Genomic DNA, 15,710 nt, shown 5'->3' with positions numbered 1-15,710 from the left:
ATGGGCCAGCCACTTGGTGACACTCGACCTCCCACCTATGAGCTTAGGCTGTGGCCCAAATATGCTTTCTTACTCTCGTCTCACAGTCAGACAATAAAGAGGTCAGCTTCACCAGTCAAATTTAGTGTTATCACCTGGTAAGAAGATAAAATGCACTATTAAAACGTGGTACAAGGTGACTGTACACCATAAGTACCATATTCTGCCGGTAGCGTTCTTGCTTCCCACGCCCGGGGTCCCGGGTTCGATTCCCGACGGGGTCAGGGATTTTCTCTGCCTCGTGATGACTGGGTGTTGTGTGCTGTCCTTAGGTTAGTTAGGTTTAAGTAGTTCTAAGTTCTAGGGGACTGATGACCATAGATGTTAAGTCCCATAGTGCTCAGAGCCATTTGAACCATTTTTGAACCATATTCTGCAGTGGGTGGGATCCCGCCTCCACCGCCCCCAAACAAATTCAGGTATATAGCCACGCTTTTATATATAACGTACAAATCACAGAGTTGAAGGTGACTCTGTGTCGTCACAGTGGATGCTGTGAGCTACACCACGGCCAGACAGTCCATTTCCTCCACCGTAGCTTGTCTTTCACTGCCAGACATTCCTGCTGTAAGAGTTTCTGACTTTCTGACTCAAGAGCAGGGGACTGGCACACACTGTCACACAGGCTCCCCTGCGAGCCTTCTTGGCTGAGGTATCTGTTAGCTCGTTTCCCCATACTTGAACATGTCTCTATATCTGGCAGCACAATATGTACTACTGTAGTGAGACACAAAGAGAGGCTTCTGTATTCTGGGTTTTTTTCTCTGCTGGGTTCGTAAGTTTTGGTGCTTGTTGTGCACAGAGGGAATCACATCAAATGGGAAGTTTCTTCCCCTGATGACATATTGCGCCCCAGTGCCCTCACGGTTCCTTAGCACTAGATACTCTCTCATCTTGCAACCATGTTGAAACCGGAATGACCTCAGCGAAGGCTACTGAGCAGCCACGGGCATCACATGGTGCTTGTATGAACCATTTTAAAAACAGACTACATTTTGAGAGCATTCTTTTTCAAACATAGTTAATTCTAAAATAATAATGGGCTTTGTAAGATGCTAAGATGGGTTTTTTCTATATACTATTGCATAACAACAATATAAGCCACACACATTTCTGAAAGAACACCGTCACGGAGTGGAACACATGTGAAAGGGGATATGAATACACTTTGAAAGTTCATTTACACTTCCTCACTTTTGAGAGATCAAATCAACTTTGTGTGTGTGTGTGTGTGTGTGTGTGTGTGTGTGTGTGTGTGTGGTGTGCGTGAGAGAGAGAGAGAGAGAGAGAGAGAGAGAATCATCTTTATTCCTACATCTCTAATAAGCACAGTAGAAAAAAATTAGTCCATCCAGGACATATCATACTGATATCATGTAACAGAAAATATGGCCTTTATAACAGCTTCAATTCAGTGAGGAAGAGAATTGACAAATTTATCAGGTAGGCCAAAGTCACTTACCAATGATTAAATTCCACAGAGCTACCCAATCCATTAATGATTCCTATGTTTCACCCAGTGCTTCAAATAGTCCCAGATCTTTGCTACAGGTTTGAGATCAGGTTAATAAGTAGGTCGGTCAAGGTGCAAAAGTGTCCCAGATTTTCTGTTAAATGAGGAAACATATGACTGTACGAGGTGCATTCAAGTTCTAAGGCCTCCGATTTTTTTTCTCCAGACTGGAAAGAGATAGAAACATGCGCATTGTTTTAAAATGAGGCCGCGTTCATTGTCAATACGTCCCAGAGATGGCAGCACCGTACGGCAGATGGAATTTTACCGCCGCCGGCGAGAATGGGAACTGTTTTAAATACTTAAAATGGCGAAGTTTTCCTTACTTGAACAGCGTGCAATCCTTTGTTTTCTGAATTTGCATGGTGTGAAACCAATTGAAATTCATCGACAGTTGAAGGAGACGTGAGGTGACGGAGTTATGGATGTGTCGAAAGTGCGTTCGTGGGTGCGACAGTTTAATGAAGGCAGAACATCGTGTGACAACAAACCGAAACAACCTCGGGCTCGCACAAGCCGGTCTGACGACACGATCGAGAAAGTGGAGAGAATTGTTTTGGGGGATCGCCGAACGACTGTTGAACAGATCGTCTCCAGAGTTGGCAATTCTGTGGGTTCTGTGCACACAATCCTGCATGATGACCTGAAAATGCGAAAAGTGTCATCCAGGTTGGTGCCACGAATGCTGACGGACGACCACAAGGCTGCCCGTGTGGCACGTTGCCGAGCAATGTTGACGCGCAATGACAGCACGAATGGGACTTTCTTTTCGTCGGTTGTGACAATGGATGAGACGTGGATGCCATTTTTCAATCTAGGAACAAAGCGCCAGTCAGCTCAATGAAAGTACACAGATTCACCGCCACCAAAAAAATTTTGAGTAACCGCCAGTGCTGAAAAAATGATGGTGTCCATGTTCTGGGACAGCGAGGGCGTAATCCTTACCCATTGTGTTCCAAAGGGCACTACAGTAACAGGTGCATCCTACGAAAATGTTTTGAAGAACAAATTCCTTCCTGCACTGCAACAAAAACATCCGGGAAGGGCTGTGCGTATGCCGTTTCACCAAGACAAAGACAACGCACCCACACATCGAGCTAACGTTACGCAACAGTTTCTTCGTGATAACAACTTTGAAGTGATTCCTCGTGCTCCCTACTCACCTGACCTGGCTCCTAGTGACTTTTGGCTTTTTACAACGATGAAAGACACTCTCCATGGCCGCACATTCACCAGCCGTGCTGCTATTGCCTCAGCGATTTTCCAGTGGTCAAAACAGACTCCTAAAGAAGCCTTCGCCGCTGCCATGGAATCGTGGCATCAGTGTTGTGAAAAATGTGTGCATCTGCAGGGCGATTACATCGAGAAGTAACGCCAGTTTCATCGATTTCGGGTGAGTAGTTAATTAGAAAAAAAATCTGAGGCCTTAGAACTTGAATGCACCTTGTAGTGTGAAGCCCTGGCTCACCAAATCGTAATGCCAGGAGTAACACCACAGTGGCATTGTTAAGAATAGGTCCTCTCCCCAGATGAGCCCTGTACTCTGCCACTGTCATCTGGAGTAGTGCAGAACCATCATTCATCAAACACAATGTGAGGCCATTCTTTAGTAATCTACATCTAAATATATACTCTGCAAACCACCATGACATGCGTGGCAGAGGGTACATCCCATTGTACCAGGTATTAGGGTTTCTTCCTGTTCCACACATATACTGAGCGCAGGAAGAATGATTGATTGAATGCCTCTGTGCGTGCAGTAATTATTCTTGCCTTATCCTCAAGGTCCACGTGTGAGCGATACGTAGGGGTTTGTAGTATATCCCTAGTGTAATAATTTAAAACGAATTCTTTAAACTTTGTTAGTAGACTTTCTCGGGATAGTTTATGCATGTCTTCAACAGTCTGCCAGTTCAGTTCCTTTGATATCTCTGTGACACTCTCCCACGGATTAAACAAACCTGTGACCATTTGCAATGCCCTTCTCTGAAAACGTAAATTTCCCCTAGTCAAATGCTTTTCAGAAATCAAGAAACACTGCATCAACCCGTTGCCTCGATCCAAAGCTTTCGGTATGTCACGAGAGAAAAGTGCGTGTTGGGTTTAACACGATCAATGTTTTTTAAATCCGTGCCGGTTGGCACAGCGGAAGTTATTCTGTTCGAGATACCTCATTATATTTCAGCTCAGAATATGCTCTAAGATTCTACAAAAAATCGACGTCAAGAATATTGGATGGTAGTTTTGTGGATCATTTCTGCTCCTCTTCTTGTAGACAGGTGTGACCTGTGTCTTTTTCCAAGAACTAGGCACGGTTTTTGTTCGAGGCACCTACGATAGATTATAGTTAGAAGAGAGGCTAACAAATTCAGTACACAGTCCGACAGGGAATCCATCGGGCGCTGTAGCTCCGTTCAATTTTAAAATTTCATCTGTTTCTCACACCACTCTAAATGCAGCTGTCAGTGTTATGATGTTAATGGCAGACCATTCCCTAGTCCAGCTGCTGCTAATCTCCAACCAATCGTTTGGGATGACAGAAGTTGCAAGGAATCCATTACCTGTTCTCAAACTGCAGCGACAGCTGTGAAGGGGTTACAATGTGCTCAGTATACATGGCTATCCTCCCTTATGGTAGTCAGATGTGGTCGACCGGTACTTCGACAGTGAGTACGAGCGCCTTCAGATACCCGTGCAGACGACATCGAGCCACTGTCAAATCTGAAAGCACCGTAAATCTGGATACTGCAAGATCTGAACAACTGGCCAAAGAGAATCAGAACGAGGCTCCTTTCCAACTCTGTCCAATACTGATACTGCTCCCTCACACAAGTATGTGGCATCTACATCTACACTCCAGCCACTACGTGGTGTATGGCAGAGGGTACCTTGAACCACCACTAGTCATTTCATTTCCTGTTCCATCCCAACCACTTAAGCAGTTGTCAAGAATGAGTCGCACTAGAGTTCTGTACGCAGTTGCCTTTACAGATGGTACACACATTTCTTAAACTCGCCCAATACGCTGAAGCTGGCAAGTTTCCTTTCCTACTGCAGTCATTACACGCTCACTCCATTTCGCATAGCTTTGTAACATTATACCCGTATTTGGGAACCGATTCCACATGCTTGTACTTCTGTTAACAGTCACCTACATGTCAATCACATTGATCACACAACATCCGATCCTGTTTGCATCCCTTTTATAACAACACTAACATTAATGTGCTCTGCTGGCCATTCTACTCTCACAGAGAATTGCAACTCAAATAGTTTTTATACCCACCAATAGCACATACATGTACAAAGTTATATCTAAAAACAAAGATTTTGAGACTTACCAAACAAAAGCGCTGGCAGGTCGATAGACACACAAACAAACACCCAAAATTCTAGCTTTCGCAAACAACGGCTGCTTCGTCAGGAAAGAGGGAAGGAGAGGGAAGACGAAATGATGTGGGTTTCAAGGGAGAGGGTAAGGAGTCATTCCAATCTCGGGAGCGGGAAGACTTACCTCGGGGAAAAAAGGACAGGTATACACTCGCACACACACACACACACACACACACACACACACACACATACACAGACACAAGCAGACATTTGTAAAGGCAAAGAGTTTGGGCAGAGATGTCAGTCGAGGCGGAAGTACAGAGGCAAAGATGTTGTTGAAAGACAGGTGAGGTATGAGTGGCGGCAACTTGAAATTAGTGGAGATTGAGGCCTGGTGGGTAACGGGAAGAGAGGATATATTGAAGAGCAAGTTCCCATCTCCGGAGTTCGGATAGGTTGGTGTTGGTGGGAAGTATACAGATAACCCGGACGGTGTAACACTGTGCCAAGATGTGCTGGCCGTGCACCAAGGCATGTTTAGCCACAGGGTGATCCTCATTACCAACAAACACTGTCTGCCTGTCCCATGCACCCTCCCACCACCACCTACTCCAGTCCTGTAACCCGGAAGGTGTACACGATCAAAGGCAGAGCCACGTGTGAAAGCACCCACGTGATTTACCAACTGACCTGCCTACACTGTGAAGCTTTCTATGTGGGAATGACCAGCAACAAACTGTCCATTCGCATGAATGGACACAGGCAGACAGTGTTTGTTGGTAATGAGGATCACCCTGTGGCTAAACATGCCTCGGTGCACGGCCAGCACATCGTGGCACAGTGTTACACCGTCCGGGTTATCTGGATACTTCCCACTGACACCAACCTGTCAGAACTCTGGAGATGGGAACTTGCCCTTCAGTATATCCTCTCTTCTCTTTATCCACCAGGCCTCAATCTCCGCTAATTTCAAGTCGCCGCCACTCATACTTCACTTGTCTTTCAACAATATCTTTGCCTCTTTAATTCCGCTTCGACTGACATCTCTGCCCAAACTCTTTGCCTTTACAAATGTCTGCTTGTGTCTGTGTATGTGCGGATGGATATATGTGTGTGTGTGTGTGTGTGTGTGTGTGTGTGTGTGTGTGTGTGTGTGTGTGTGCGCGAGTGTATACCTGTCCTTTTTTCCCCCTGAGGTAAGTCTTTCCGCTCCCGGGATTGGAATGACTCCTTACCCTCTCCCTTAAAACCCACATCCTTTCGTCTTTCCCTCTCCTTCCCTCTTTCCTGACGAAGCAGCTGTTGGTTGCGAAAGCTAGAATTTTGGGTGTATGTATGTGTTTGTTTGTGTGCCTTTCGACCTGCCAGCGCTTTTGTTTTGTAAGTCTCAAAATCTTTGTTTTTAGATATATTTTTCCCACGTGGAATGTTTCCCTCTATTATATTCATATCATGTACAAAGTTAAATTGACATCCAATTGTAAATGCTTCAATTTTTTTGTCAGGCAGTGTATATCAGGAAGAGAAATGGACAAAGGATCTAGTTCTGAGGTTCACCTTCTGTAACTGTTTCAATGGTACATTGAAAGTTCACACTTTAACATCAATTTGTATATTAGTTTAACGCATTGCTTACGATTCAACAGGTATGTGGTTATAATATGCACGGATCGATCCCCGGTAGAGTATGACTTCAGCTTTCTTTGAAGTAACCTATGGTTTACAAAGCCTAAAGCTTTTGCCAGGTCTAAAAATACGTCTGTAATAGGCATCCTCTGATCCAACAGACAGAAAGCTATGGTCATGCTTAGCTCTTTTTTGGAGCCTGTGACAAAAATCTATTACCACTTTGAATTTTGTGAAAGAGTCAATATTCTGAAAAGGGCAATCATTTCAAATATCTTGCTCAATATGGGAATTAATGATTCGTCTATAGTTGGAGAGTGCTTCCGCACTTCTATTTTTATGCAGTGGTTTCACAGCACTCACTTTTAGAATGGTTGGATGCATATTTATAGTAATGCTGCAGTTAATCAGACATGTAAGACATTTTAAGAGTCCTTTTCAGCACACCTGCAATAAGTAAGTCATGCCATTCAGATTCCATCACCTGACAAAAGTAGCCAGAATAACGAAAATCAAATCTACCATATTTAGGCAACTCTAAAGCGCAATTGAATGTAATATGGACACTTATTTTAAAAATTAAAATAATAAGAAAGACTTTGTTGGCACATCACAGGTGCACAAAATTTATTTCACACAATACACAAAACTATCAAAACAACGACAACTCTTAATCCCCTGTTAAGTGATACAGTCATTATTAAAAAGAATGCTCAACCTGATCACCTACATGACATGCAGACATACATACCATAAATTACAGGCATTACTAATCATTTTCACAAATGTCATAATTACTGGTATCCTCTGAGGAGCCTACACCAGAAATAGGTTCAATTTACTCTTTCCCTATCATTCTCTGCGTCCTTCCAGAGCACATCATCTTCACTGCCATCCAGAGTATTTGAAATATATCATTTCTTGAAAAATTTACGATCACAGGTGCTTCGATGCTTTTCCAGGCAACCAAAAGCCAGCCTGCAATAATCAGGGGTGCAGGACTCTTAATTTTCCCTGGCAGAGTCAGTACACAGTTTGAATAATAAAAACAATTTTCATACTGTTCCTGAAAGTAACTTTTGACAGATTTATTTATACTAACATCCAGAGATCGTAACACGGAAGTCATTCCCCCAGCACTGGTTAGGCTGTGGATCTTTGTTATTATGTCGTCAGTGAGATGACCGTGAAATGCATCAAGACAAAGTGTCGCTGGTGGTTTGGAAGGCCCGCCATGACAGAGTTCCCTTATGTATCACAGCTAGTGAAGCATTAACGTTACTGTCATTCATCCCTTCTCCCGATTTCGAACAGTGTCATCATCAGGGGACAGCTTTTCATTTTTAGAGATCTTGGGTCAGATTTCCAGACTTAAGTGGGTGTGCCATTTTTTTTTTATAACACGAGATGCCACGCTGCGTACTTCGTACACGCGTAAAGTTTTGTTTCTATTTGTTGTTGTTGTGGTCTTCAGTCCAGAGACTGGTTTGATGCAGCTCTTCATTCTACTCCATCCTGTGCAGGCTTCTTCATCTCCCAGTACCTACTGCAGCCTACATCCTTCTGAATCTGCTTAGTGTATTCATCTCGGTCTCCCTCTACCATTTTTACCCTCCATGCTGCCCTCCAGTACTAAATTGGTGATCCCTTGATACCCTAGAACATGTCCTACCAACCAATCCCTTCTTCTAGTCAAGTTGTGCCACAAACTCCTCTTCTCCCCAATTCTATTCAATACCTCCTCATTAGTTACGTGATCTACCCACCTTATCTTCAGCATTCTTCTGTAGCACCACATTTCAAAGGCTTGTATTCTCTTTTTGTTTAAACTATTTATCGTCCACGTTTCACTTCCATACAAATACTTTCAGAAACAACTTGCTGACATTTAAATCTATACTCGACGTTAACAAATTTCTCTTCTTCAGAAACGATTTCCTTTCCATGGCCAGTCTACATTTTATATCCTCTCTACTTTGACCATCATCAGTAATTTTGCTCCCCAAATAGCAAAACTCCTTTACTACTTTAAGTGTCTCATTTCCTAATCTAATTCCCTCAGCATCGCCTGACTTAATTTGACTACATTCCATTATCCTCGGTTTGCTTTTGTTGATGTTCATCTTAGATACTCCTTTCAAGGCAGTATCCATTCCATTCAACTGCTCTTCCAAGTCCTTTGCCGTCTCTGACAGAATTACAATGTCATCGGCAAACCTCAAAGTTTTTATTTCTTCTCCACGGATTTTAATGCCTACTCCGAACTTTTCTTTTGTTTCCTTTACTGCTTGCTCAATATACAGATTGAATAGCATCGAGGAGAGCCTACAACCCTGTCTCAAAAAACAAATAAGTTCCTACATGCCCATGTCAGAACCTCGGAATACTAATCCGAAAAAGGAGTTAAAAGCAACTACACATTTCCCAATTGATTGAAGGAAAGAGAGAAAGAACCACAAAATACACTGTAGAGACAATGGCAGTCACAAACTTAAGATTAAATGTCCTCTGCCACATTGCTACGATGGATAAAAAGTACAACACGGTTGACAGACCGGGTGTCGTTTCCTAAGACAGCCAATAACTCAAGACGGCAAACACATATCAGAATGTAAGTGGTTAAAAAAAGGAAATGGCAAACAGTCAGGAAATGGCAAACTGTCATAGGTTGACGATAGTGAGCACAAAGTGGTGAGGGAGCACTACTTAACAAATGGCAATGGCTGAAAAGACAGTGCCCAATATGCAACCTAGCTAAAATGATGTCCTCAGGGCGAGGGGCCGAGAGGAGGTCGGTCAAGTCACTGGGAGAGGTTTAATTGCCCGGAGCTTGTTCCCGTGAAGGGAAGACCAGTGGTGATGCCAAAGTGACACCACCTGCCGATAGGCAGCAAGACAGGAGCACTGGAAGAATTACCAGGCTGGGGTAGGAGGACTGCAGCCCCGGCAACAGTGTCAGTGGCCTCGTTTCCCACGGGACCGACATGACCGGGGACCCACATAAACATCACGGTGGGTCCATCGAGACTGAGCAATTGGAAGATTTCCTGGACCTGTTGCACTACAGGATGGATTGAATACAGCAAACAGATGCTGGGCAGAGTACTCTGCTGTAACTACTGAGCAGTGTTCCGGAAGCCGATACCGAAAATCGTCAGTGCCGACGCGAAGGCACACCCGACACCACAGTCATTCCGAGAGCCACCAGTGTACACAAAGGTACTATCACAAGGTTCCGTGCAAAGGTCGAGAAAGTATCACGAGTAGTATCAGGGTGTATACGTGGTCAAGGAAAAAAAATTTCCGGATTTTTCCCAGATTTCCCGGTTAAAAATACTTTCTCCCAGATGAAAATACACTTTTTCCGTGTTAAGTGACAGTATACTTTTCCTCGGCACTGTGAAACTCGTCAGTCCTATGGTTTTATATGCAGGAGTAGAACTTCCCGGTACTTTAGAAAACGAAACTCAGAGGGGGGAAAACACGTTTTGAAAGACCTTTGATGTGCAGCAACATGTACGCAGCATATTTTCGTATTACCAAGGTATAAATTTGAATACCACCAAACACCGCATGTTACTTTCCGAAACATTGAAATCGAGATTGCGATGCACTTATGTAAGACAGTCATAGCTCTTGCCACGTGATCTCGCCAGCTGATGACAGCATAGGACACGTGATGTAGTCAGCCAATAGGAGGATCACTCGTAAGTAGCGCGAACACACAAATAAGAAAAGTTAACGGTTTAAATTAATATACATAGCATTCACATATAATATTGGTCTCTAAGATTAATACACAGGAAGAGAAGCTAAGCTTCCATATATAATGTTGATCGTTTTTGCTCGTGTTACACTTTAAGATACATCACACAAATGTGCCAGTAAAACGACGTAAATGTCTGATCTTTTGGGCTCGAAATTCTTCTAAATGGTCATCCTCAAAGAGTTGATTTTTAAATGAGAGTCAAACGCTTCGTAATTTAAGGAATTCATCGTACATTCTCGCACATCGTTCATCTTGTGTAAAAGGAAATCTGCTTTGAATGTAACGCTTTTCAAACCACCATTCGCAATATTTTCCTGCGACCTATTAGAAATAGGTTCGTTCAGCAGTTGCAAGAGAACGCCAAATAACAGGCGTCACCGTGCTTGCGCAGCTACGATGACGCAGGGAGCCCATATGTTCGTACGTGTGAAACATTAAATGATCTTACGTATGGCATAAAATAAACAAGATATCAGATAATAGTTCAAGAGCGTCGGAATTTCGTGACCCATACTAAAACGCACAATTCGGCTTAAAATGCACATTTGTATGTAAATTTTCTTGGAGTACCAGTACTGTATTATCTCATGTTTGGTTCTTTATTATGGCACAACGCCATACATGCACTTGAAATGCAGCGAACAGTTGAAACTAGCCAATAGTGTGAAATTAAACACTTCGTTTCAAATAAATTGACTGCCTCAACAGAAAAGATTAATAAAAGCCAAATCTCTTTACCAAACTGGCAAGAATAACTTCATTGTTCTGTCAGAAAGGTGGAAATAAAATCTGAAACTAATAATATATTTTAGAATTATGCGAATGTATTTTAATTCATTTGATAGCTCCCGGCGACGAAATTTCGTTTTGTTATCATTTAACGTGAGAGCAATAAAACGAAGAGGAAACAACAAAATCACTAAACGTAAACACAGGTCACGTGGACGCTCCCCACCTCAACTCAGATTGCTCTGTGCATCAGCCCCAGATTTACTATATTTCCGAGCAGAGGCAATATTAAGTAGTGGTGCCCAGCCTCACTTCTGCAACCAGAAGCGGGAGAAGGTATGACTCATACGTGACTCAACTGCGCATACTCAAAAGCCTGCCCGCAACAGCTCAAACGAATCTAATTTAAACAGTTGTCACGTCACGCTCATCGGAGGCAGTTTGTTGTTATAAAGCACTGCATAGTCTTCCTAAAGCCTTTGACACACTTTCGTGTTTGCAGACGCTTGTATAAGCACTGTTTTGTTGTTGTATACGGTGCATTTCCATTGCAACTTAAGTTTTATTATTTTCGTTTTCTTTTTTCTCTCGTTCATGTTTTGTTGCTGCAGTATTATTCTGCAGTAGCGGGATACAGTAATATCCTTTGTTAGAGTATTGGTTCTTATCAGTAAAAATCACAAAAATTTAACTGAAAACTAAAACAATGAAAAATTCCCGGAATTCTTAACAATTCCCGGGTTTTTCCCGGTTTTCTCCCGGATGAAAAAATTCCCGGGTTTTTCCCGAATCTCTCGGTTGTCCCGGGTTGTATACACCCTGAGTATCCTAAGGAAGCAAATGAAGTCCAAGGTGAGCACCGGCCGCCGCACGAAGCCGAGGTGGTGAAGGGTTTACACCTGTCGGGAAAGTTATAGGTAGTGTGAAGTTAAGCTGCCGGAGCAATAGCTGAAAGCAAACTCCGTGAAGTAACAAAGAATAGGTATGCACCCTATATTGGTAGTCAAACAAGTCATTGAAGAAGGAGGCTTAAGTTGATTGGTTGGTTGGTAGAGGTAAAAGAGAGGGGAGGGGGGGAGAAAGGACCAAACTGTGAGGTCATCAGTCCCTTGTTCCAGGTAAAATAATTACACAAGGGAAAGAAGAAAAAGGAGACATACAGCACAATAAAAGGAAAAGGGAAGAACCAGAAGAACAACAGAAGGACAACCAGCACTACCGTGGACAAAACAGGAAAAGAAAACCACAGAAGCAAGGAACAGTTAGAAGAGGTAAAAACAAGAAAGCAGATGACTGTGGCTGGCTGACCACACGAATAAAAAGGAAAAGCCAGCCACTCTGCGACACATTGAAACATCCACCCTAACAGCTTTAGAGTGGAGAACACAAAGGGACAAAGGACATGCACTAAAACTTACACAGAATGATAAAGCACTGTCACATATAAAACGTTTAACTAAATTAGCCGATAAGGCCTCGTCAGCTAAAATTAATGGCAACAAGTCCGGTACCTGAAGAGTCCGTCGCAGGGCAGCCAAGATACGGACCACTGTCAGCCGGGCACCGCACTGACACGGAGGTGGGTCATCACGGCGCAAGAGGTAACCGTGTGCCACCTGAGCGTGGCCAGTGCGGAGCTGGCAGAGAACCACAGAGTCCCTGTGAGAGGCCTGCACGAAGGAGGCTTAGGATGGGTGGCCAGGCATGGCAGACAAACAGCATGCACATACACAGAGGAGAACGTCATGTCGGTATGACAGCAGTAGCTGGGCAGCTTCTGCATACACTCTCAACCTTTTTTGCGTAAAAGGTGCCAGTAACCAAATGGATGCCACGACGGTGAACTGCATTGGAAGGTGCGAGATGGACTGACGTGCAGAGGCATAAACGGACCACCCACAGTCTAGTTTCAAAAAGACAAGGGACGAGTACAAACGGACAGGGGTAGTCCGATCCGCACCCCAGGAAATACCACTGAGGACACATAGGACACTGAGGGATCGGGTACAGTGGTCAGTCAGGTAAGACACGTGGGAGGACCGAGAAAGTTTCCTATTGAGCACGAGTCCCAGGAACTTCTTAGTTTCAGTGAACCCCAGGAACTTCTTAGTTTCAGTGAACAGAAGAGCAACAGGCCCAAGATGTAAAGACAGTGGATGAAACCCACTGCACTGCCAGAAATTCATACAAATAGTTTTGTCAGTGGAAAAGCAAAACCCACTGTCAATGCTCCACGAGTAAAGACGATCGTGGCATCGCCGAAGATGCCACTCGAGGAGACGAGTACAGGGAGGACTGCGATAGACTGGAAAATCACCAACAAAAACGGAGCTGGAGATTCCCGGTGGGAGACAGGCCGTAATAGGGTTAATGGTGACAGCAAAGAAGATGATGCTCAGCACAGAACCCTGACACCCCATTTTCTGGATAAAGGTGTCCGACAAGGCAGAACCCACACGTACCTTGAAAACCCGGCATTTTAAAAATTCCTCAAGAGAACGAGGCAGGCGGCCTCGGAAGCCCCACGTGTAGAGAGTACGGAGGACACCAGTCCTCCGGCAGGTGTCGTAGGCTTTCTCCAAATCGAAAAACACAGCCACAGTCTGGTAATTCCGCAGAAAACCATTCGTGACACAGTTGACAAAGTGACGAGACGGTCTACTGTAGAACAGCGTGCTGGAAATCCGCACTGTGCTATGGTTCGTAAATTGTGAGACTCGAGCCACCGTACCAGCCGGGCACGAATCAAATGTTCCGTCACCGTCCGATCACCGCTGGCGAGAGAAATGGCACGGTAGCTGGGAGGAAGGTTTTTGTCCTTACAGGGCTTAGGTACAGGTACGACAGTAGCGTCACGCCAGCAACTGGGAAACATGCCCTCTGCCCATACGCGATAATACGTGTGAAGGAGAAAGTGATTGCCAACAAAAGAAAGGTGCTGCAACATCTGAATGTTAACATTGTTCGGCCCAGGGGCGGAGGATCGGGATGAAGTGAGAGCACGATCTAGCTCCCTCATAGTAAATGCGGCATTGTAGCACCCACGATTCTTAGAAGAGAAGGGTATCGACCGAGCCTGCCCCACTCATTTCCAACTGAGGGTGATAGTGAGTGGAGCTCAAAATCTCTGCAAAATAGCAGCCCAAGGTGCTGGAGACAGTAATAGGATCCACTATGACAACATCTGCTGCAGCCAGGCCGGAAATTGGGGGGAGGAGGAGGAGGAGGATATTAGTGTTTAACGTCCCGTCGACAACCAGGTCATTAGAGACGGAGCGCAAGCTCGGGTGAGGGAACGATGGGGAAGGAAATCGGCTGTGCCCTTTCAAAGGAACCATCCCGGCATTTGCCTGAAGCGATTTAGGGAAATCACGGAAAACCTAAATCAGGATGGCCGGAGACGGGATTGAACCGTCGTCCTCCCGAATGCGAGTCCAGTGTGCTAACCACTGCGCCACCTCGCTCGGTCCGGAAATTGGGGAATGGACCTAGATCCCAGAGAGCTGTCAGAGTTTGGCTCACACAACAGAAGAGGAAGTGAAACTGTTAAAAGAACTAGTAAAGGAAATGAGGCTAGATTTTTTTTTCTATCCTGAAGAATGTGATGAGAGCGTGTCTCCACACCTGAATGCATCGTGGCACGTCTCAGTCCACCAAGGGATCAGGACACGGCACGGTAAAGACGAAGTGCAAGGAATGGAATGTTCTGCAGCAATAAGGATAACGTTGGCAAGGCATTCCATCTGGTCATCGGGTAATACGTTGAGATTTTGTTTTATTTTGTCTACAAAGCAAAGTAAATTTATTACCGAGTTAATTCATTAAGAAACTAATGATAATTAGCACAGTAACTTCTTTCCTCCTATGACTAAGTTCAAAAGTCTGCGTTAGACATGGGCATGAGCATAAGCATATAATGAACAGCAATAAATTTATTTTTTGATCCAGACAGACAGTTCAGTTTAATCATACATACCTTAATTAATGCTTTACAAATTGCATGAATGAAAATTACAAGCAGCAGTCTACAAGACTGCCCATACTTGCAACTCGAACGCTACACCGATCGATACCCTCTGTCTATTTTGATCCACTGCATCATCTAAATGGCAGACATAAGACAGTCACTGAAATCCAGTATTTGTAATACACTGAAGCGCCAAAGAAACTTGTACAGCCATGCGTTTTCAAATACAGAGATACGTAAACATGAAGAATACGGTGCAGCGGTCAGCAACGCCTATATAAGATAACAAGTATCTGGCACAGCTATTAGATCGGTTACTGCTGCCAAAAGGCAGTTTATCAAGATTTAAGTGAGTTTGAAAATGGCGTCATAGTCGGCGCACGAGCAATGCCACACAGAATCTTCGTGGTAGCAATGAAGTGGGGATTCTCCCTCACAACTATTTGACGAGTGTACCGTGAACATAAGGGATCTGGTAAAACAACAAGTCTGACGGACTTGGGCAGTTGTAACAGGACAATGCGACACCCTACACGTCCAGAATTGCTATAGAGTGGCGCCAGGAACACTCCCGAGTTCAAACACTTCCACTGGCCACCAAACTCCTGAGACATGAACATTATCAAGCATATCGGGGATGCCTTGCAACCTGCAGTTCAGAACAGATCTCTACCTTTCATACTCTTACGGATCTACGGACAGCCCTGCAGGACTCACTGTGTCAGTTCCCTCCA

The 15,710-nt window shown here is 44.2% G+C and overlaps 1 protein-coding gene across 1 annotated transcript in view; it reads right to left on the bottom strand.

The window, feature by feature from the left end:
• LOC124553501 (serine/threonine-protein phosphatase 6 regulatory ankyrin repeat subunit C-like) overlaps positions 1-15,710 on the bottom strand; it is a 211,211-nt gene that overhangs the window by 44,693 nt on the left and 150,808 nt on the right. The gene's annotated exons all lie outside the window — the stretch shown is intronic.

Source organism: Schistocerca americana, chromosome 11 (genome assembly GCF_021461395.2).
Source record: "Schistocerca americana isolate TAMUIC-IGC-003095 chromosome 11, iqSchAmer2.1, whole genome shotgun sequence".
In the NCBI taxonomy this organism is placed as follows: Eukaryota; Metazoa; Arthropoda; class Insecta; order Orthoptera; family Acrididae; genus Schistocerca; species Schistocerca americana.
Note: the sequence above shows the minus strand (reverse complement) of the source record. Positions and strands in the feature narration are given on the sequence as shown.